The sequence below is a fragment of the Rhinolophus sinicus genome, chromosome X, assembly GCF_036562045.2.
Source record: "Rhinolophus sinicus isolate RSC01 chromosome X, ASM3656204v1, whole genome shotgun sequence".
Lineage (NCBI taxonomy): Eukaryota > Metazoa > Chordata > Mammalia > Chiroptera > Rhinolophidae > Rhinolophus > Rhinolophus sinicus.
Genome location: NC_133768.1, coordinates 13,158,951 through 13,183,443, shown reverse-complemented (window position 1 = coordinate 13,183,443; position 24,493 = coordinate 13,158,951). Strand labels below are relative to the sequence as shown.

Below are 24,493 nucleotides of genomic sequence, written 5' to 3'. Positions count from 1 at the left end.
AGAAAAGCTCATTCCTGTTACTGTAGCCTCTTTGATGCTGTTTCCCAAAGAGTCAGCAGGTGTTTTGAAAGGCCCACCACGCATCATGCTAGAGGCCCGAGGAGGCCAGAAGATGCTGCAGGAGGTGCGAGAAAAATCAGAGCCAAGTAGGGCCAAGGGGGGAGGGTAGGAGTGGAGAAGAGAGGAAAATAGGACCAGACAGGGTCCCAACAGGAAACATATGGTACATTCAAATGAGGATGATTTGAAGAAGGTTCTTTTACACAATGGCAGTGCGTGGGAAAATGCAGTAATTCAGGGCAAGCAGCAGAGCTATTACCACCCTTAGGCCTAAAGGGATGAGGGGAGAGAGAAGTTACCAAAAGGAGAGAGGCATGTAGGCTTCCTTGAAAGAAGTAGTGACCTTAGGTCAAGGGACAGAGTCAGCCCAAAGAGGGAACTGAGCAGAATATGTGGACCTTACTGTCTTCATACCCTCTAATTTACTTCCAGAACTCTTCCAGAACTTTCAGTTTGAACCCAACTGAAAACCTGTGAACAAAAAAACCCTACTGACATAATTTCCATGATCAAGCACCCCAGCCACAGAGCAGGTTGGAGAAGGGTGAAGAAGGGCAAATAGAAGCTACCCAGCATAGTAGAGGAGGGACATCTAAGGATTGATATTGGCGTGGGGTTTTGTGTTTTTGTTTTTTGTTTATTTTGTTTTGTTTTATTTTATCAGGAAGGTAAGACCACAGGCCCTTTAGCAGCAGGACAGGCTGAGTATAATTATCCCAGAAATGCTGATGGGTGTATGTTCACCATCCAAACTCTCTCTTTGCTCTTTGGGTGAAAGACAGCTTCATTTTGGCAACAGTCATACCAGGGATAGGAGTAGGAAGAGAATACACTAGCAAAGAAATAGAGTTTTCCCTTGTGACTGCTAACAGGACCACAGGGAACTAGAGAAAGATATGGTGAGGGGGTAGGAAAAGGTGCCAGGGGTGGGAGTGGGAGACAGCAGAAGTGCTCATAAAGAAAAACAAACCTTTGGCAGTCAGAGAATAGCAGAGTAGAATGTGACTATGCAAAGTGTAGTCGGGGATTCTTAATAAAGGACATCAGCCTGGAAATTGGGGGTGACGAGGGGGCCAGTTGATGTATCACATTTTTCATAGTCTAAGATTCAACTTCCTTCTCTTTTCATCCAACGTCCTCCTGGAAGTTGTACAGACCTTTCCCTAACACCACAGCGTGTGTGTGTGTGTGTGTGTGTGTGTGTGTGTGTTCACTTGTCACTAAACGATCAGCATTCAATGAAACGCTTCTATTTTGGGGCATTACCATCTCTAAAACAAGACGCAGAAAAGCAGAGGGAGGCAGCAGCTATGGGCTGCATTTAATCTTCTCTAATATCGCAGTGTGAAGGAAACTGGGGAATGAAAACATAGTCATTTAGAAAATGGTTGATGAGTCACTGATTGGCACCGGGTGGAGAAAAAGAGAAGTCATTATTCATTCAGAGTATGCCTGGTCTTTTAAAAATAGGCTCCTCACTCTGCTGGAGGGGGCGTCTGGGCTTTAGAGACTGAGAGGATAATGGCAGAGGGCAAGGGCTGGGATGGAAACTGCCCAAGGCAGGCAGGGCCCTCATCCTCCATCTAGATGCATCTCAGCCCTTGAAAACCCTTCAGCTTTAAGAAGCAGAAAGACAGCTTAATGCCTCCTTGTTCCTCCTGTACCTCTTTCTTGAGGCCTTAATAGTACTTTTTGGGAAACTTCAGCTTCGAGGGCACCAGGCCAAGTAGAAGAAACGGCACTTTTTGTGACCATAATTTTGCCAAAAGACCCAACATTCCATTACTCACAGAGTTCCTTTTCCAGGTCCTGGACTACACAGGTCTCTCTTCCTCTCCCTGCTTTTGACCTCTTGGTGGCTCGTTAGTTGTTCTATACTTGAGTTGGTGGGGGTGGTGGGGGTTCAAATCCTGTCAAATTAGAACATGGTGAAATGTTTGCTGCAGGACGAAAATTAAAGTCCTGGGTAAGCAGAGGCTAAGGATGCTTGGGAATTTTGTTTCTGCATGTGTTACAAGAAAACAAAACAAAATAAAAATCCTGCCTGCCAAGGGTTTTGTTTGTTTTGTTTTATTTCGTTTCGTTTTGTTTGCCTCTGCCTGATAGTTCTTGGGACTTAACGTACAGATCTGGGCAATGGGTGAGGCAGTGAACTGGAAAGGGCTTGATTATTTACAATGAGAAGGGCAGAGAAAAGAATGGATCTAGAAGGTGAGAGATAGAAAAGGAGAGAAAGCCTAAGGACATTTTTGGGAGAGGTGTAGTGGCAATTTTAGGGTTGTGATGAAATGGGCTTTGGGGAGAAAGATGAGCGAAGAGGAACTTGGCTGTGTGTTTTGAATAAGCTTGCTTCTTTACATTTTGTTGATACTACCGGAAAAATGTAAAGTTTTTCAATAAGTTTGGGTTGTTGGAATGGTGTTTCTTCTGAATGTAGCAGTGAATTTTTAGATAAATAATATTTTGTTAGGACCTACATCTAGTTACTTCTTATACAATGTTATTTTAAACATTATTATATGTACAATATACAATTTCACTCTTCATATTTATTCTTTGTCAGAATAAATAATTTGCATTTTAATTTTACGCACTCTTTTTAGTCCTTGAAAATCCTAAAAATGACTTCTGTTGTCCAACCAAGATGTAACTTCTCTAGGAAAAAAATAGTAAAGCAATATACTAAAAGAATTATACATCATAATCTAGCAGGATATTCCAGGATTGTAAGGTCTCAATAGATGTCTAAGGCATTTCATAAGACATAATGCCCATTCCTGATAATTCTTAGTCAACTAAGAATATAAGGACACTTTCTTTTTTAAAAAAAAAAAAATTTATTGGGGAATATCAGGGAACAGTGTATTTTTTCAGGGCCCATCAGCTCCACGTCGTTGTCCTTCAATCTAGCTGTGGAGGGCGCAGCTCAGCTCCAAGTCCAGTCACTGTTTTCAACCTAGTTGCAGGGGGCGCAGCCCACCATCCCATGTGGGAATTGAACCAGCAACCCTGTTGTTGAGAGCTCACACTCTAACCTACTGAGCCATCCAGCCACCCCAGGACACTTTCTTAATAAGATAAAGAATGTTTGTCATCAACCAACAGCCAACAGCACATTTAATGTTAGCTAACAAACAACAAAAGAGCTAGAAGCATTTCCATTAAAATAAGGAAGAAAGAACTCTTGATGTCACCATTGTTCCATTGCTGTTCAACACCGCCCTGTAGATTCTAGCCACTATGATGAGATGTTAAATAGCATAAAGTGGAAAAACTTGTCACAAGGCCCAGATGATCTAGGCTAATGGGGAGATCACTGCTTAAATTATATAAATATCTAACCACTATGCTATACACCTGAAACCAGTATACAGTAATACTGAATGTCAACTATCAGTGGAAAAAAAGAAATAAATAACTAAAATAAAAGAAAAGAATCAGCTACAACCACCAGCCATGCTTCATGTAAAAAGAAGGATGACTCAAAGGCTGGAGCCAAAAGCCCAAAGGGCAGCACTAAGACCTTCTGAGAACTATTTCCAGGAATTAGGACTAGCAACATGTGCCTGGCTGGAATTCGACATTGCTATGGGCCAGTGACTGCTATATACTTCCTGTGGTTTTTTTTTTAATGGGTGTGTCTATAGTGGTTATTCTGTGCCTCTTCCACCATCGTACGTTGGATGTACGAGGTATTAGATAACTTTTATTTAGTTCAATGTCTTCAGATTAAGAGAAACTACTCGAGGAGCTACAGTCAAGTGACTGCACGCCAGGAGCCTGATGTCACCTTGACCTAAAATAGGTGATGAAATTCTGGAACTCAAGCTTGACCTCATAGCTGTAGTTCCTTTTGGGAGGCCTTATGAAGAGAAGAGATATTTTTCATGTTGAAGAAATGTAAGTAACTTGTGGCACACAGAAGAAGTTGGCTTTAAAAACATCTCCACCTCCTCCCAGAAAAAAAAATGGGGACTGTTTCCTCTCCCTTGGAATAATGGCTGGCTTGAATGACTTTCTTCTGATAAATGGAAGATGGCACCATTGACTTTGAGGCTATGTTAGAAAAGATACCACAGTTCCTGCTAAGTTCTCTCTTGGAATGCTTCTCCTTCAAATCAGTCTCTGTGTCACGTGGCACGAGGCAGGATGAACATACAATAGCAGACATCATTTAGGTAAATCTCCAGGAAGTTCATGATCTTCAAGGGATGGAAATGGCAATCTTCCTGTCTCAGCAAGTGTCTCTTCTCCCTATGGCCAGTTTGAACACAGACCAGTGTGGATTAGTCTGAACTCTGACCTTACTGATCATTACTCCTCAGAGCCTTTCCAGCTCACAGGACAATGAGGAAATCACCAGAACATGGCAATCATCTCAAATCTGAAACAGAGAAGGCATAGTCCAGTCTAGGCTTTTGGAGGGTCATATCCAAACTTCTTAGACTGCTATTCAAGTCTTTTCACCCTTGGCCCTGATATATTTCTCAACTTTATCATCTACACTCTCCACCATGGATACTGAAATCAAAGAAAATGAAGGAATTTATTGTCCCCAAACATTTTGTACATATTTCCGCCTTGAATTTTTTCATGTCTTTATGTCAGTTTGATTTAAAACTTTCCCCAAAATTAAAAAAAAAAAATCAATGGGCCAAACAATCAAATTCATTAACATGGGCCAGTTATAAGACAAATACACAAATTCATTTATATCATCTTTTCTGTAAATTAGCAATCTCCAGTTAGAAAATATATTGAGAAAAGATCGTATTTTTTTATTTATTAAATTTATTGAGGTGACAATTGTTAGTAAAATTACATAGATTTCAGGTGCACAATTCTGTGTTACATTATCTGTAAATCCCATTGTGTGTTCACCACCCAGAGTCAGTTCTCCTTCCATCACCATATATTTGATCCCCCTTACCCTCATCTCCCACCCCCTCACCCCCCTTACCCTCTGGTAACCACTAAACTGTTGTCTGTGTCTATGAGTTTCTGTTTCTCATTTGTTTGTCTTGTTCTTTTGTTGCTTTTGGTTTATATACCACATATCAGTGAAATCACATGGTTCTCTGCTTTTTCTGTCTGACTTATTTCGCTCAGCATTACACTCTCAAGATCCATCCATGTTGTCACAAATGTTCCTATATCATCTTTTCTTACTCATGAATAGTATTCCATTGTGTATATATACCACAACTTCTTCATCCATTCATCTATCGAAGGACATTTTGGTTGTTTCCATGTCTTGGCCACTGTAAACAAAGCTGCAATGAACATTGGAGCACACGTGTCTTTATCTCTAAATGTTTTCAGATTTTTTGGGTAGATACCCAGGAAAGGGATTGCTGGGTCATATGGCAATTCTATTCGTAATTTTTTGAGGAACCTCCACACCGCCTTCCATAACGGCTGCACCAGTCTGCATTCCCACCAACAGTGTATGAGGGTTCCTTTTTCTCCACAGCCTCTCCAACATTTGTTACTATTTGTCTTGTTGATGATGGCCATTCTGACTGGGGTGAGGTGATATCTCATTGTGGTTTTGATTTGCATTTCTCTGATGATTACTTATGGATCTTGGGTTCAAAGAGCATTTTATGAATTTGACTCCAAAGGCAATGGAAGTAAAAGCTAAAATAAACGAATGGGACTATATGAAACTTAAAAGCTTCTGCACAGCAAAAGATCATATTTTTAATAGTAACATGTGTTTTTAAAAGTTAGTTTCACTTGCACAAGGTGTTCATCTGTGACTTCTAGCAACAGAAATAATCACCTTTTCGAGTAGTTGCTATTCCAACTGCTAAACTGAGGCCAAGCTTCCCAAAGTGTATATTATAGAGAAAAAGCTAACACATCCATGGATATCACTGCTTAGGATGAGACTTAAGAAGTCTCCTTTTGAAACTAAATGTATTTTAGTTAATAGAAGTGGAATTTGTTTTAAGTGGGGAAATGGGCAAACACTAACAGAGGCAGTGTACTGAATTGGTTCCAATTGCTGCTCCCCACCCACCTATTCCCCTCCCCCCCCCAGGCTGGTCTTCATGGCTCACATCCTGGGCTCCATTGCCTCTGGCTGGGTGCAGCCAATAGGGAGCCTCCACTGGAGATGGGGGGAGGAGAGTGAGACTGGGGCACTTGTTCAGTCTCCAGCTTCCTCTACAGCAAGAGTCCCTGCAAGATACCTGGGTCACGATCTTGCAGCCTTCTCTAAACAGCTCCCCAGTTCTGTGCATGCTTTCTTCTTTTGCTCCCTTCAGACCTGGTTTGGTAACAGCTCCCTGCAATTGCTAGCCTTGGGTCCTGCATTATCCTTTAGCTGGTTTTGTTGAACCCTGCCCACACTTCTGTAATAGATCCCTTTACTAAAGTTTCTTCAAAATTACCCTGTCTGATCTGGTGATATGTGAGTGACTCAAGTTTGGGAAGCTGAACTGTTATGAAGTAATCGTAACAGCCTTTTAAGATGAGTATCATTATCTCCATTTGACACAGGAGGAAAGTGCAGCTTAGAGAGCCTAGGTAGCTTAGGGAATGTCAACTACGAAATGGTACTGGTGGACCAGATGGCAAGTCTGGGGTCTGTCTGCTGCTGTAACACTTTACTACATTACTTCTCAGGTAAACCCAAAGCTGTGTCCGACTTCGCTGCTAACCCATCACCTCCTTGTAGTTTCTCCAAGTAAAATACAATAGTAACTCTGGCCAACTGTGATCTAACTCCTCAGGTTTCTTTTCTTCAGGCCAAATGCTTCAGAAGGCCCTGTTCTGAGGAGTGGTTCCTTACGTATTCTTGCATTTAAAACCTGTTCAACTAGCTAGTGGTCTGGGGGTTCAGGGTGGAAAAGGAGCTATATACTAATCTGTAGGCCCCCACAGAATCAACAGTGCTGTAGTTGGCTATGTCCCATTTGAGGTGATAAAAATACAACAGAAGTCCACACTCACCCAAGAAAGGCAGACTCCTGAAGTGATTCCAGCCCTTCTGAACCCACAAGAGGTCTCATAAAATTTAAGTCAGCTAATAATGACTCATGTTGTTCTCTCTCCTGCCATAGATTTGAAAGGTTTTATAAATAATACTACACTTTATATAAACATTTCGGGGGGGTGTGAGGAATTACAATTTATTCTTTAGATAGAGGGAGGAGATTTAAAATTTTAAATAATTTGATGAAGCTCATTTAACTTTTTACTGAGGAAAATTTGAGTGATCTCAGCCTTTTATTTGCTGTTTCCTTTTTGCTTTCTTTCTGGGAGGACAACTATTCTTATAGATCCTATTATTTAATTGTTTTTAAATAAAACTTATCTTTTTGGTATTTAATAACAGTGAAATAAATTAAAACCCTTAGATGATCCTGAGAGGGAAGTGTAGCATTGTGGGTAAGAGCTTGAACTTAGACATCAGCAGCCCTGAGACTTACTCCCCAGCTGTGTTGTCTTTGATAAGTTTCTTAACTTCTCTGTGTTTCAGGTTCCTTACGTGTAAAATGAGACTGATGATGGTATTTACTTCATAGGGTTAGTAGGAGAAGTAAATGAGCCAATTCATGTAAACCTTTAAACATGGTGCTTAACATACAGTAAACACTCAATAATTGCTAATTATTATTATTACTATGTTGAAGCTTCTATGATAGGCACTGTGGAGGGTCAAAGATGAAAGAATCTCTACATGCAAGTGGATTATAACTTTATAGAGAATAATGAGCATAAACAACTATACTACAAGGCAGAACTAATGCATGGTCTGATAGAAGTACAGAGGGTCATAGCAATACAGAGGATGGAAAAATTATTTCCAGCTTTATATTTTAGGGAAGGATGCATGATGGAGTGCCATTTGGAGTGACCCTGAAGATGGCTGGGCCTTTGATAGTTAGATCAGGAAGGCAGGGAATCCTAGGCAGAGGAAACAATGGGGATAAAGGTCCAGAGAAAAGATCAATGTTATGTACAGGAAAGAGGTTAGCTGGAGCAAAATATGCATTAAAGATGAGGGACTTGAAGAGTAGACAGATACTGGAAGGACGGCCTGGAGGAGATAAGACAGAAGATAGGCTGCAGGTGGGTGGCCATGTGGGCATGTAAGAAACTGAAGCCAAGAATGAAAAGAGAACTGGACTGGAGTCAGAACTCTGGCTGTCCTACTCCTGACGCTCTATTCATTGGGCCATAAGACTTCTGGATTCGGTTTCTTCATTTGGAAATGGGGGGCATTGGACCAGATGATTGCCAATACTCTTTCCATCTGCATAACTGGGAGCCTAAGAAGCCAAGGTGGTTAGTGGGCCATCTGCAGCCTGAGTCAAAAATCCAGTAACGAAACAGCAGGGCCATACTCATGCGGACAATGCCTGGAGTTCTATCTTGGAGCAAAAGCAAAGACTGCCTGGAGACTTGTTCACGTAACATAATAATAGCATTTCAGGGCCTTCCAATTTTGGTAAAGGGAAAATAGTTATTTAAACCAATATTCCCACAGAAGACAGATAAAAAAGCTGAATGAAATATGTATTAACCAAGGTCTAGCTGGGAGACAGAAATGACGCATTATTTTAACAGAGAATTTAATATAAAGAATTGTTAACTAAGGTATTAATTAGGTAACTGAAAAAGCAAAGAGAACACTAAAGTTATCACAGAGGTAGCACCTGCTAGAGAAAGCTACCTACCACTCCTGGGGCTGGGGAACAAAGTAAAGAGGTTGGAATTATCAAAACATAGCAGTCCCCAGTCCCGTGGGGCAAGGACCCAGAACTCTGAGGAGGTGGCATCAGCTAGGAGAGCTGTTGTTTCTTGTGTGAGGGGTGGGGGAAGGAGCAGGAATAGGGATGGCAATGAAGTTGATCTGGAATGTTAGAAAGCTGCAAACTGGATTTAACTGCTATAGGAAGGTACTACTACTGCACCTGTGGTGTGAGCCTCTCTGGAATAGGAAGCAAACAGAAAGGAGAATGTCCTTCCTTCTATAGCCTTCTAGTCTATTCTAGCACCCCTGTTGGCAAAGCCTAATAGGTAGCCAGCTTGAAAAGCAGAAATGGGTTTGCACAGAAGTGTTAAGTATATTTACATTGTTGTAAAACAGATCTCCAGAACTTTTTCACTTGTAGAACTAAAATTCTATACCCATTAAACAACAATTTCTCTTTGCCTCACTTCCCCAAGACTCTAGTAACCACCATTCTATTTTCTATATTTATGAATTTGACTACTTTAGATACTTCATGTAAGTGGAATCATATAGTATTTGTCCTTTTGTTACTGGTTTATTGTACTTAGCATAATGTCCCCAAGGTTCACCCATATTGTAGCATGTGACGGGATTTTCTTCCTTTTTATGGCCGCATACTATTCCATTGTATGAATATACCACATTTTGCTTATCCATTCATCCATTGTTGGATATCTGAGTTGCTTCTACCTCTTGTTTATTATGAATGGTGCTTCTATGAACATGGGTACGCAAACATCTCTTTGAGACCTTCCTTTCAATTCGTTTGGTGATAAATCCAGAAGTGCAATTTCTGGATCAGATGGTAGTTCTATTTTTAATCTTTAAAAAAATTGTTGAGGAATCACCATACTGGTTTTCATAGAGGTTGCACCATTTTACAGTCCTATTAAGAGTGCACAAGGTTTCCAACTTCTCCACATCTCCACCAACACTAGTATTTTCTGTTTTTTGAGTAGTAGCTATTCAAATGGGTGTGAGGTGATATCTCACTGTGCTTTAGATTTGCATTTTTCTGATGATTAGTGAGGTTGAACATCTTTTCATATGCTTGTCGACCATTTGTACACCATCTTTGTAGAAATGTCTATTCAAGTGCTTTGCCCATTTTTAATTGGGATATTTGATTTTTTTTGTTTTTGTTTTTGAGTTATAGGAGTTCTTTATATATTCTGGATATTAACTCCTTAAATAGTTTGCAATATTTTCTCCCATTCTGTACGTTACCTTTTCACTTTGTTGATTGTGTACTTTGATGAACAAAAGTTTTTAAGTTTTATGTAGTCTAATTTATCTAGTTTTGCTTTTGTTGCCGGAGTTTTGATATCCAAGAAATCACTGCCAAATCTGTCATGAAGTTTTTCCTCTATGTTTTCTATGAGATTTGTCATTTTGTATGTCACCAGCCCATAAACTTGCCAGTTGCACAGGGCCTTAGAATGTGGTGAGAAGAACCAAGGGCATGGGGGACAGCTGCCAACAGGAACAGATGGGGTCTAGACACCAGCAGTGAGAGCAGTGTAGTAAAGAAGGTTGTGGGTGACACCTTGGGACACAAGCACCAGCTCCAACACCCAGGCCCCGAGGTTGCCATGGCTACCATCATTTTTATGTTCCTCTAAGAGTTAGTTTTACGTGTAAAAGAGTGATATAATGAAACTCCACGGGTCTATCTCTAAACAGCCTCTCATTGTTCATTCAGTCTACACTTACCATGCATCATCTATGTAGGAGACAGGGTTCAAAGCCCCTTGCATGTGCTAACTCTTTTCATCCTCAGAATGCACTAACTAAGCATCTACTATGTGCCCAGCAAAACTGTAGGCACTAGGGATTAACGATGACCAAGATATACCCTTTATGCTCTAAGCATTCACCGTCTAGCCAAAGTCACAAGGGTTTATTTTCACTTCTATATTTTTCCTTCTCCCTCTCTTTCTTATAAAGTGGCTCTTCTTTCTCTGTGAGTGATCCTCCTTATAGCTCAACATATGTCAGGCTGTCAACATATGGAATATTTTGCAAACAGATAAACAGTGGCACATATGCAGCCATATATTCCTGGCACGCAGATGCCTCAGCCTGACTTCGTCAGTCTCAGCAAAAAGCATTTGGTAAAGTCTCTCTCAGAAATTCCAAAATGCACTAGTTGACCATATCCTCTGAGGAGTGGTTAGAATAAGTTGTTCCATGTCTTCTTCGGTGCAAAAGCCAGAACACTGTCTTCCTGCCCTTTCGATTCAGACGCATTTATTTAATACCAAAGGCTCTGTCCACACTCTCAACTATTTGGGATGCTCTGACCAGAGGTCAAGTTACTCATTAATGATTCTTTTGTTTTTCCCTTTGGCAGGAATTCATTACCTCCTCTGCACCAGTAATCAGCCCTACCAGGACATGGATGGGCTGTACTCTGAGAATCCTAGGTCTATTTTGTCTTCTTAAAAATAAAAATAAATCTGTGTAGCAGACTCTGTAAATGCCCCACTCATGTCCTTCAACACTCGCCGTTTCCCTGCGTGCCAGCCCGAACGCCTGAATCTGTATTTCTTTGCCCAAGTGCTTTCTCTGCTCATAGGCAAAGTAGGCCCAAGGTACCCCTTCTCTCCCCTAGTGTCCCTCAACCAATGACTGATAAGAAATGGTGGACAAACGCTCGGCTCTCTCATCCTTCAGTGGGGTAATTCTGAGGCAGTGGGTCCCAGAGTTCCCACAGAGAAACTTGCTTCATAGTATATCCTACTTGATTCCTTCCCTTTCATCTCTCTTCCCCACCAACCACTACCAGTGTTTCCTAGAATTACCCCATAAACAAAGTGCTTGCACTTGAATCCTTGTGCCAGGGTCTTCTTCTGAGAGTACCCAAATTACGACAATCTGTAATTCAACTTTGGCAAAAAGATAATCAATGATAACACGGGATCTCCTCTACCTTGGACTTTTGATTGGTGGCCCAGAAGGCAATCTGCACTGTAAAAAATGCTCCTGGATGTCAACAAAAGCAGCAGCAGATCCCCTTGGAAATACTGTGCCCAAATTCTACTTGGTCACTTGATCTGGTAAGAATTTGTCCGAGCAGCTAAGGAGAATTTTCCTGCCTTAGCCGTGTTGAAATGAGTGTAGAAAAGAGTGAGAAAGTTAGATTCTGCCACTTTTTCTATTCCTTGTGTGGCCTCTTGCCTCCTTCTTCTTAAGATCATATTTTTCTCCTTTTCCTTGTAAAGATTAAAATGTACACAAACAATAAAGTAAAGGAAAACAGCATTCAAAGAAGAAAGTGAACATGATTGGTTGTTTTAACAGCTCATTAGAAGCTCAGTGTGTAATAAATCTGAGTTAACATTTAACTGCTAAGAATTCAGGTTAGACCCAAGGAGTCAAAAGTCATTTAACAAAGGTAATGAAGACAGAAAGTTTAAAAAGTATCTAGACTATTGCCCTTTAACTAGCTACCCTAAAATTTTCAGGGAAATCCCAGTGGCAAAATTGGAATTGTTGTAAACTGAATATCAGAAGGAAGAAAACAAGAGTTTGAGAGCCTCATTACATCTCAACCCTTGATCCATTCAGTAACCTCTAGGCTAGCGCTGTCCAACAAAACTTTTTGTGATGATCAAATGTTCTAGAATTGCACTGTCCAATACAGTAGCCACTAGCCACATGTGGCTATTGAGTACTTGAAATGTGGGTAGTGCATTCAATATGTACCACAGTTATTTAAATAGTTCATATATTGCATTATTATATATATTGTACAATATAGCTTAAGAGTTATAATTATAATAATGGTTATTCCAGTTCCAGCTATGTCCCCCCATCCCCTTCTCCTTAGTCTCCCCAGTGAAGCCCTGACTTGAGCTCATTTTTCTGTATTTGACCCAAGTAACACCTTCAGGATTGATTTTCTGTTCTTACTCTCCAGATCTGCTTACTGTCCCCCACCTCCCAGACTTTGGGATCTATTGGTGGGGTTGCCCTTATGAGAAGAGTATCACAATTGTCTATCTCCAGGCCAAAGTCCTCTTTAACCTTTTTTCTATTGACTCAACCTGGGGACGGAGACACCAAAGAAAATATGGTGACTGTCTCAAACCTTGCATTATCTACATACTCTTGGTACCTCCTTCCCTTCATACCTAGCTTTAGTCTGAATTTGTGAAGAGACCTTGACAAATTATCCCTTTAGAACAGTAAGTCAGATGCAGTCAGATGTCTACACATATCCCCATAGAGCCTTTCACCATCTTCATGCACACCTGTCACTCCCCCCACCCACCCTGCCCAGCTGGCACCTGCATGTCTTTGTTAGAGGACAGTCCTCAGGCTGCTAGAATCCACATTGTCCGTGCAAGGAGATCAAGAAGTGCTTGGTAATCTGTGCTGCATTGAATTCTGATCCATTGATTAACATGGGGAGGGAGGTCTATAAATCCTCCAGCTCCCATGTCCCCTGATAAGGACCTACACTATCCCCAAGCAGGCCTGAGGCCAAGTTACCTTCTTAGGGACTGCTTGCTCCATCACCCCTCCATGGAGTTCTTCCCTTTCTGGTTCTGTTTTCTTACTGGTTTTTATCAACCCTCACCTCAGAGTCTACTACCAGAGAATCCAATCTAAAATAAGTATTTCTTTCAATAATTAAAAAAAACACCAATCTTTAAAATCCACTAAAGGTTTTCTTTTTGTAATTTCTTTAAAAAGAAAAGCTTCTTTTTTTTAAGAGGAAGTTAGGTAGAAATATTTTCCAATTGAATAGTTAAAAAATATTTAGAGCCTAGCTGAACAGATCAGTTTTACCTTAAACTCTGGAAAATGTTATCTGTCCAGCAGATATGTTTGTGAAGGTCCTCAATTCAAACATTTGAATCAGTAGTTCAGTGTCAGGCCCTCAAAATATAAAAGGAAAGAGAGGGACGCTTTTAGATTCAGCAAATATTTCTTGCGAGTGTATAATATTTGAGGCATTTGTGCCAGATGAAGAGTTGAAAGTAACAGGGTACCCCACGTTGCTGTCAATTTCACACAGTTCCAAAAAAAGACCCTGCTAATCACATTGCGACTTTGCCAAACATACTCGGCGACAGGGACTTATTAAAGATGGAATTGAGCTCTTCAAAATCTTTTTTAAAATTTCACCAAAGGGCTATTTCATGACCTAGCTTCTTTATTAAGTAATAGCGTATGGAACGTCTTGTTTTCAGTCCCCAGCAGCTGCCAAAACCTTAATGTATCAAATCCAACAGATCACAGCCATCCACGAGATCTATTAATAGCAAGATAATTTTCAAGTCCACTGTACCGAGTAGCATTTTGTTTTTTGGTTAGGCATATAATACATTCCATATCACGTCTGGTGAGTTGTGTTTTGAGGTTGCATTTTTAAAAATAAATCAGGCTTGTTTTAAATTAGGGCAACAATAAATCCATCATTGTTTGGTATTTTGGCTTGGGATATTATGGTACCACAGCTAATATCTAGATTTGTGGAGCCTAAATTAAAACACACTTGTCTCTTTTATGTTCTTGTACTGCATATTTTTGTTTTTGTTTTTTATCAGGAATCACACAAGAAAGAAAATACCTCTCTGGCAAGGAAGTAAGTTGTGATGATCCCATGAAGCATATTATCTAATATGGATTCTGTTCTACTTGGGGGCATCTCAAATGAGGGGGAAGAACTGCACAGGCTAAGAAAACAAAACATTCCCCCCACCCTTTTCAAACCATTTATCAAGTCCTCGTGTGTGTGTTTGTTTATGTATCTGTGTGTGTATGTCTTGTTTAAAAATCTTTCCCTATTGCAGGGTCATAAAGCTATTGTGATGGTTCATTTTCTGTGTCAACTTGGCTAGGCTATGATGCTCCGTTGTTTGGTCAAACACCAGTCCAGATGTTGCTGTGAAGGTATTTTATAGATGTGATTAACATTTACATCATTAGACTTTGATAAAGCAGATTACCATCCATAGTGTGTGGGCCTCATCCAATCAGTTGAAGGCCAACAGAACCAATGGGATATATATACATATATATATATATCCCATTGGTTCTGTTTCTATAGAGAACTCTAATACAGATATTCTCCTATGTGTTCTTCTAAAAGTTAAGTTTGAGATTTCACAACTAAGTTTTTAACCAATCTAAAATTGATTTTGTAGCTATATTCTTAATTTATATTTCTTCAGTGATTTTCATGTGCTTTGGGAAGTAAGAAGAGCTAGCAGTCCTCTTGGACTATAAATTTGTGTATCTTTTTAAAAGCATAAACATCTAGTTCTCATTGTGGAAATTCTAATTCAGTAGGTCTGAGTTGGGGCCTACGCATGTATATTTGTTTATACAGGCAATTCTGAAGTTCTATATAGAAGAAAATATAGATGAATATTTTTATATCCTTTAAATAGGGAACATCTGAGAATGATATTAGTGACAAAATCCATTAAGAAAAAAGCTTGAGATATTTAACCATATCAAATATTTTAAACTACATAAAACTATCAGTTATAAGACAAACAAGGTCCGCGGATCGAATGTGTAACACAGTAACTATAGGTGATAACACTGTATTACGTAATTGAAAATCGCTGAGAGTAGAACCTAAGTGTTCTCAAAAAAGTGAAGAACTATGTGAGGTGATGAACATGATCATTAACTTGGTGGTGGGAATCCTTTCACAATGTATATGAATATCAAATCATCACTTTGTACACTCTAAATATATGACAATTTTGTCAATTAAATCTCAATCAAGGTAAAAAAATATATTCATATAGAAAAGTGCATCTGTAATATTTTTAAACTCCTGTAGAGCAAGCAACACCAGAAAGAAAGTTAAAAGTATTAGGTTGGTGAAAAAGTCATTGGGGTTTTTGCAATTAATTTTAATGTGTTAAATCGCAATTACTTTTGTACCAACCTAACAGAAGGACAAACTAAGAAAAATGTAAAATATCTTTTAAAATTAATATCCATATGTAAAAAGCTCTTATAAGTAAATCAGCAGAAGCAATAAATAGATCAGAATGATTAAGAACCTGAGTTAAGACCCGGGTGTGCACATTCCTGAATCTTCGTCTCTATTTTCACACCTCTAAAATGGGAATGAGAATAGTTTTATATGGTCATGGTGAATATTAAAATAGGTAATGCATATTAAGGGCTTAGAATAATAGCACATTGTAAAGCATCAAAAATATTAGCTTTTTAATTAAAAGAGTAACATCATAAAGAAAAATGGGCAGAGGACATAAATGGGCAATTCATTAACAGCAACAATAATAACCCAATATAAATGGTGATGAAACATAAAAAATTGCCCTCACTTGTGATTAGCAAAATACAAAATAGGGGTGGCCAGTCGGGTCAGTGTTTGGAGCACTGTGCTCATAACACCAAGGTCACCGGTTTGATCCCCACATGGGCCCGCGAGCTGCGCCTTCCACAACTAGAATGAAAACAATGACTTGACTTGGAGCCGATGGGTCCTGGAAAAACACACTGTTCCCCAATAAAAGGGAAAAAAAGAAAAAGAAAAATACAAAATAAAAGAGGGTATTATTTTCATTATTATCATGGAAACAACATTGTTGGTCAGATCGGCAAAGATTAAAAAGAGAGACAGTATGTACAGTTGGAGAGGGTGATGGGAAGCACATATTCCCATACCCTTCTCTGTGGCGGATACTTAGTATGGCTGTAAATGTGAATAACAGTTCTGCCACCACTAGTTCCTCTGAGTTCAACCATTACCCCAGCTGCTTGGCCCTCTCCCCTGGGACCTGGACCTCTCAATCCAGCAATTAAACAGTTACCTTGAGGACTCTGCTCCATACTAAGGTCAGTATCCTTTCTGCTGTTGAGTGATAATCTCTGGATACAAGTTTTCTGTATGATATTCTTGCAATATTTCAGAGGTTGAAATATATACACCAAAGAACTAATGAGAGAAATATATAAAAGTCTACATATTATGAAGGTTGTTGCAAAATTTGAAACAACCCAAAAAGTCCTACAAAAGACTTTGGTTAAATTGTCATGGTAAATCCATATAATGTAACCTTATGCACATCTTAAAATGAGTATATTAAAATGCCCCCAGTATGTAATTCATGGGAAAAAAGTTACAAAACATCATGTTTAATATGATTGCTTTTGTTTTGTTTGGGTATGTAATTTTTTATAGATTTGTATGGCTAAAAAATATATATGTTTATATATGTATACATACATACACACATACATACACACATATACATATTTCATATATATGTGTATATATACATACATATATATTTAATTTTTAACGGTATTTATCTGTGGTGAGTTGCAAAAAGTAGCCACAAATTATTCCTACCTCTGTATGCCTGTACCTTTGTGACTTTGGCTCTGCTCAGATCAAAGGGTGAAATCTCTCTCTTGACACCTTGAATCTGTTCTTAGCCATGTAACTTGCTTGGCCAATGGGACATTAGCAGATGTCATACTAGCAGAGGCCTGAAAAATGCTTGGGTTTTGGTGCTCTTCATCTTGTTGTGCTTGGAACCCTGAGACCACCATGTGACTAGGTGACTAGCCTATTCTCCAGCAGGTGAATAGCCTGCTGGAGAGGCCACATGGAGGAAAACTGAAGTGCCTTGGCCAATAGCCTACCAACTGCCAGCTGTGAGTGAGGCCATGCTTGACCATCCAACCCAGCCAAGACTCCAGAAGACTGCAGAGATATGCTGAACCCGATCTGACAACCCACAGAATTAGGAATTATAATTGATTATTGCTTCAAGCTACTAAGTTCTATCTAGATGGTTTGATATATTATCTCAGGATAGTAGAATTTGGATACTTAAAAGTTCAAAAGCTATTTTTTAATAACTCTGAATTTTCTGAACTTTTACAAAGAATATGAATTACTTTTAAAATTAGAAAAAACGTTTTTTCTATTTAAATTTTTTATATTAAAAATGAAAACCTCTACCTAATTTAAGCTGTTTAACAGAATATTTAATAGCTAACATTTAAATAGCACTTACTATGTGCCAGTCATTATATATTTTACATATATTATCTTAATCTCCATAATTCAATTACAAAGAATACTGTTATCATATCCTTTTTCCAGTTGAGGAAATTGAGACCCATAAAGGTTTAATAACTTGTGCAAGGTTATTATCCCTCTAACTAAAAGCAGGTTTGTCAATTGACATGGTTCTTATAATTTATGCTTTCCCTCTTCACCAAGCCCGCCAAAGAGAGAGAGCTATTTATAAGGTTGTTTATCCCATGGTCTATTGTGCAAGAGATATTTTTTATACCACACTTCTAGCACGTTTCAGTACACACTACAACCAGTGACTGCTCAACAAAAATGTAGATGATGATGATGATGGTGATGATGATATTCAGACATGCCCAGCAAATTCTCAAAAGGGGATTGTGTGACAGAGTAGTTAACAGCAGAACTTTAGAGTCAGATTTGATCTGGGTTCAAATCCTGATGCCACCATTTACAAGTCATGCATCATTGGGCAAGTTAGTGAAATCTCTTGGTGCCTCTGATTTTTCCAGTGGCAAGTAGAAATAGGAGAGTGTTGTGAAGATTAAATGACATGACTCTTGTCAAGAACTTGGCAAGAGCTGCTACTCTCTATCATCATTACCATATCATCATCATTTCAACTTTATCAATAAAAAGTTTAGAAACTGTAACTTCATCAAACTCTCAATTATCTATAGACTTCAATGTCATCCAAAGCAAAGAAATAGGAAATCTTTACCATGGATGACAGAACCAAGAGGCTAAAATTCGTGGTGACCATCCATTCTTGTGGTCTTAATAGTGTAAAATCGGCACAAGATGGTGGCCCAAGATGGTCAAATGAAATCAAAATCGCTAATCCCATCTGTAGTCACCTGATGATCTGTGGCTTGCCATTTCCCAAGAGAAATTACCTCCAAGTATTGTTGTGACTTGGAGACGTGAGTCCCTTTCCAACTCAGCATGGCCACATTCATAGACTATTAATGGCTGAAGACAACAGAAAGCAGGCCTGTGCCTGTTCTGCCTTTTCATTATTGTCTCCCACAGCCATAATTACCCAATATGACAGGCTTCTTGTCTTCCAAAAGACAGGGTTAATATGTCCAGTCTTAGATAATAATTTGAAGTCGACAACAGTTAAACTGTAAACAAGACAGTCATTTTGAAAAAAATTAAAGAAACAGATTTTGCTAAATAAAAAAAGTGAAACTAGGGCAGCCAGATGGCTCAGTTGGTGAGAGCATGAGCTCTCAACAACAAGGTTGCCGGTTCAATTCCCACATGGGATGGTGGGCTGCACCCCCTGCAACTAGGTTGAAACCAGTGACTGGACTTGGAGCTGAGCTGCGCCCTCCGCAACTAGATTGAAGGACAACGACTTGGAGCTGATGGGCCCTGGAGAAACACACTGCTCCCCAATATTCCCCAACAAAAATTTAACAGAAAAAAAAACATGAAACTGAAGGAAAGGTCATATTTTTTGTATTTCTGTAAAAATGCAATCTAATGATAATCCCTATCTGTTAGAATCCCTCTGCTTTTTAAGGTTATAATTAAATTTTCCTTGAATAATCATCTAGCACACTTTCCTTAGGGAAAACTGTTTCCATTTCATATCTTTGAAATGTGATATATCTCTATTTTAATCAATCTTTTCTATTTGGGTCATTCCTTTAAAAGACTGATAACAGGTTTGTTTTGAAAAATCAAGTCCTCAATGAATTTGACTGGTATCAGAGGTGCCATAAGTCACTGTGGTTTTAGAGATAGTTTCGATAATGAATGGCTACAATGCCATAAGTACCTTTGGCAGATTGATGTAGTAATGGTTCCTAATTTGTTCAAGTCTCCCTATAACCATACTCTTGAATAGTCTCCTTCTACACTGACTCTAGACTTGGCCATGTGATTTGTTGACCAATAGGATTATACAAATGTGATACAAGCAAAGATTTGAAAAGCACTTGCACATTAGGGCCATTCAGCTCTTGCTCTTCTTAGGACTCTTGTTATAGCTGTCACGTGAACAAGCCCATACAGGGCTGCCTGATGGATGATGAGAGCAATCCACGACTGGAACACATATGGCTGCCTTAGCGAACAGCCAGCCAATATCCTAGCTGACCTAGCAGCTGCCCACAGATACATAAGTGACACCCAGTTGAGACCAGTAGAAGGCTCATCCATCTGAGCCCAGTTCCAATTTCCAGCGCACAGAATTATGGTTGTTGTTTTAAGCCACTAGGTTTTGGGACAGTATGTTATCCAGTGAAAGTTAACTGACAAGGTGTCTCAGTGAGAGCAGAGTATAGCATGAGCATTAGGGCAGATGTTGGATCCCCTCAGAATGATTTTGCTTATAAACAGTTGTGATTGACATTCACATAAAACAACAAGAAGTGAGCAAATTGGGGGTGCTCCATCCGTTCACAGACACAGTCATCAACATGGTGACTATGAAACCTGGAAGAAGTGTAGCCAGAGAGTATGGGTATGGCTATGGGCTGACCCCTCACTATTCAGTGTTTGGGATCAATTGAGTAGACACTTAAAATTATGAGGATTTTAAGAATAGTGAGGGCCTCTAGTTCAGCACCACCTAAAACTTCATTTGTTTGCTAGTTTGCATTGTATGCTTTGCATAAAGCTCCCGAAGTGCTTCATTGGACCAGATCAACTGGCTTGTGAAACTGGGATTTGCTTTAGGATGTGTTTTTCCCCCATATATTTTTCCTAAGTATATGCTCTGTAAGACATCCCTTAGGAAAAGCATTCCGTGGTCAAAAAAATCCTTGCGTACTCTTGACCCCTCTTGGAATTTCACAATGTACCTTGACATATTAAAGACCTGTTCATCTTCATTTATTCCAGTGCTGAAATGTATTTGACCATAGAACCCTTTTTGTGAGTAATGTATATTTAAATCTCACTGACCAATGTTTCTTAGAGAACTCTTTGAGAAAGCTTTTTTTTAACTTTCTTACAATGAAATATAGCACACATGTGGAAAAGTATATGAAGCACAAACATGTAGCATAATGAACTATTGCAGACCAAACACTCTTGTAACTATCCTCCTGATCAAGAAATAGAACTCTGCCAACCCCTCCACTAGCCCCTTGTGGACTCCTGGCTATTACAAATACCTCCCTCCTCCCTAAGGTAACCACGTCCCTGACTTTATGGGAGTAACTGCCTTCCAGTGTTTTAATGTTTGCCACCGAAACATGTATACCTAAACTATAGACATGTTTTGTCTGTTTTTGAAAGCTATATAAATGGAATTATACAGTATGTATTGGAGAGGCATTGGGTATAAATATGTTCGACTTCAACAGGTAATGTCAATCTCTTTCCCAAAATGAGGGTACCAATTGACACTATTACCAATAGTGTATGAGAGTTCTAGTTGCTCCACGTCCTAGGTTATACTTGGCAATGTCAGATAGTGGAGATTTTAATTTGCATGTCTCTGATTAGGAATGAGGTTGAGCACATTTTATTGTTTATTGGTCACTTGGATATCCTCTTCTGTACAGCTTATGTTCAAGCTTTTTGCTGATTTCTCTATTCCATTTCTATTTCGTTCTTAATTATAGGAGTTCTTTATTCTAGATAAAAGTCCTTTGTTGTGTATAGGAGTTACAAATGTCTTCTTTCCCTCTACAGCTTGCTTTTTTCTCTTTCTTAATGGGGCCTTTTGTTGAACAAAATTATTCATTTAAATGTAATCAAATGTATCAATTGTTTTCCCATGCTTAGTGTTTTGTGTGTCTCTTCTAATCACATCTGTCTCCATGTCTAGGGTGCTGGATTTTGAATGGTCAAGTCTTTGGCCACTGGTAGTGGTGAAAATCCAAAACTGCAGATCAAGAAGAAAAGAGGAGTATATGGGAAGGGGAATGGCTGAACAAAAGGAAGAACAACAGGAATTGGCAGGGAGGTGACAAGGGCCCTGCAGGAAGATGGAGGGTATGATTGAAGGTGGAGTAAATGTCTTCACCATCCAGCTCCTCATGCATGGAAAGGAAGTTGCAGTATCATCAGAAAGAAAGGAGGATCGGTTAAGATGATGTGTGGGGAAAGAGGGGCACATTATCAACATCTCAGAAGGGAGTTGTGCTAAGAGAATTACCACTTCGGCTGGACTAGAAAAGGACATCAGCATAATAGTACAGCTATAACACAGCTACCAGTTGACCTGGGTCACCCTGAGACTGGTGGTCCCTGCTATTAGTGTAGCTCTTTCATTGGGAAAAGTGGTTTCAAGATCACGGATATATGATGAGAATACAGAGGCTCAGGTCCAGGTGGCAGGGAATATGCTTCCAAGTTCAACCAAGCAGGCCATTACAACTGCTGTCATGAGAAATCCATCACTGAGTGTGTCAAACAGACCTGTCTGGTCATGTTGGAGTCACCTTGACCCTGAAGGCTATCCAGCTCTCTGGTCATCTTTGGAGGTGGTCAGTACAGGTACAGAACAGGCAGCAATGTGTGAGTTTTTCCCATACCACCTCATACATGTACCTCAGCACCGACCTGAAGGGACTCCCTCTGGAGACCTATACCATTCAATGACAGCATGTCATTCCATAGCCATATTTGACCAAGCTGCCCCTGTGGGCAATGCAAAAGTCTTGTTTTTCTATGATGCATGGCAACCCTGGATTCAATGACATTGAAATTCAATGAGGTGAAAGGCTATTGGGCAGGTTTGGATGCATCCACTAAAACTATTCATGAACTCACCATTCCAAGCATTTTAATTGGCAGCACAATTGGGCATTAGGGTGCCAAAATCAATAAGATCTACCAGATGTCTGGGACACAGATCAAAATTGCAAACCCAGTAGAAGGATCTCGTGATAAGCGGGTTAATATTATTGGATCTGCTGCCAGCATTAGCCTGGTTCAATATTTGACTAGTAGGCTTTCCTCAGAGACGGGTGGCATGGAGAGCAGCTAAAACAATGAAGATTCATCCATAATCCTTTTTGGCTATTCACCACCCTTGATCCATGTGTGTAGTTTCCGAATAGTCAGCAATTCCAGGTTTTAAATAGTCTGTAAAGTTTCGGTTTCTTTACACTTTATCATCCACTCATGATTTTTAAATTATTTTAATTCCTTTCTCCATTTAGCTGTTAGAGCTGAATTCCATATTTAATTTTATAAGCCTCTCCCTATTTTGTTTTATTTTGGGGTTTTTTGCTCATATTTTTTTTGTTTGTCATAGAACCATAAGAGTGGAATATTAATACAATTCAGTTTAGTTCTAGAATGTCAGCAATTTTTCAAAAAATAATCAAAAGATGGACTGGAAAAAATTTTTAGCCAGATAAGGTTTTCCACACAGTTTTTTTCTACTGTTTTGCAACCACATGAAGATTGGAATCTTGATACATTCTTGCTCTGGGTATCTATTTGCTTCATTTTCCCATGACAAAAGCTACAAGGAGAACATTACATTCTATTGGTAATGATTGTGGAACAACCTATGGGAGATCAAAGAACTGACATTTATTGGTTTGCTACTATATGTCAAGCTCGGTACTGAGCTGTTGACATACATTATGTAGTTAGTTCTCTTAACAATTCTGGAGGGAGGTATTATTATCCCTCTTTTATAAGCACAGAAACTGAGGTTTACTGAGGCAAAATAAGTTGAGCAAGGTCACACAAGTCAAAGAGCCAGTGAATGGCAAAGGCAAGATTTGAACTCAAGATTGAATCTAACCCCAAAGTTCATGGCTTTCCCACGCAACATGCTGCCATCTGGTAAGAGCAGGGAACTTGGCAAAGTTGTTCTGTGACAGTGAATTATAAAGTGTTGTCTTTGTTGCATGATACTAAATCTTCATATTCGCTTTCTTTCTTAGTGTGGGTTACCCTAGAAGCAGAACCCAAGAGGAGTTGGGTTGCGATTCCAGGAAACACCAGTAGGGGAAGTGAGACTAGAATGAAAGGCAGCCAATAAAGGGAACATTATCAAACACTGGGGGTTACTGGAGCTCAGTCCTGCTGGGAAACTCCCAGAGGCCATTGTTGCCCCATACCCCAGAATTAAATCACCTCGTCATTGCTCCAACTGGGTATTTCTCATAGTCATCATTAGATGAGGGCAGCCTTGGTGAGATTAGTTCCCAGCACTTTGGGCTTGCCCTGAAGGTGGGCCCAGATGCTCCTAGGGCTAGAAAAGGCAGTGCAGGTGTTTGCAGAAAAGAGCCTTTGGCATAGTGGTTGATACCAAGGGGATGTGGCAGAGAACCAATAGTCTGCTACACCATCTACTAACAGAAGCCAATGAAAAATAGAAATAAACATGAGCTCTGGTAAAGGAGAGAACACTATAGACGAGTTTAAAATCTCTCCAAAGGACTGTGCAATGTAATATTCCTGAGATGTTAACACTGACACCTTCAAATGTAATTTGCCACAGTAAGGAAGTGACACCGACCACACTACAGTTTCATAATTTAGCTATTATTCGAGAGCAATCCTATTAACAATCCATTCATTTTCTCCATGGCAGTTCAGTCATTGAAATTCACCCACTGTGTCTTGTGACTATTAGTGATACTCTGGGAAGTATTATTTATGAACGTGTACAAAAAAAGATTCGACAAAGATTTCACATGCAACCTGAT

The 24,493-nt window shown here is 39.5% G+C and overlaps 1 pseudogene; it reads left to right on the top strand.

Annotated features, from left to right (window-relative positions):
• The first annotated feature begins 85 nt into the window (after nucleotides 1-85).
• LOC109460212 (poly(rC)-binding protein 2) lies at nucleotides 86-22,812 on the top strand (annotated as a pseudogene).
• The last annotated feature ends 1,681 nt before the right edge of the window (nucleotides 22,813-24,493 follow it).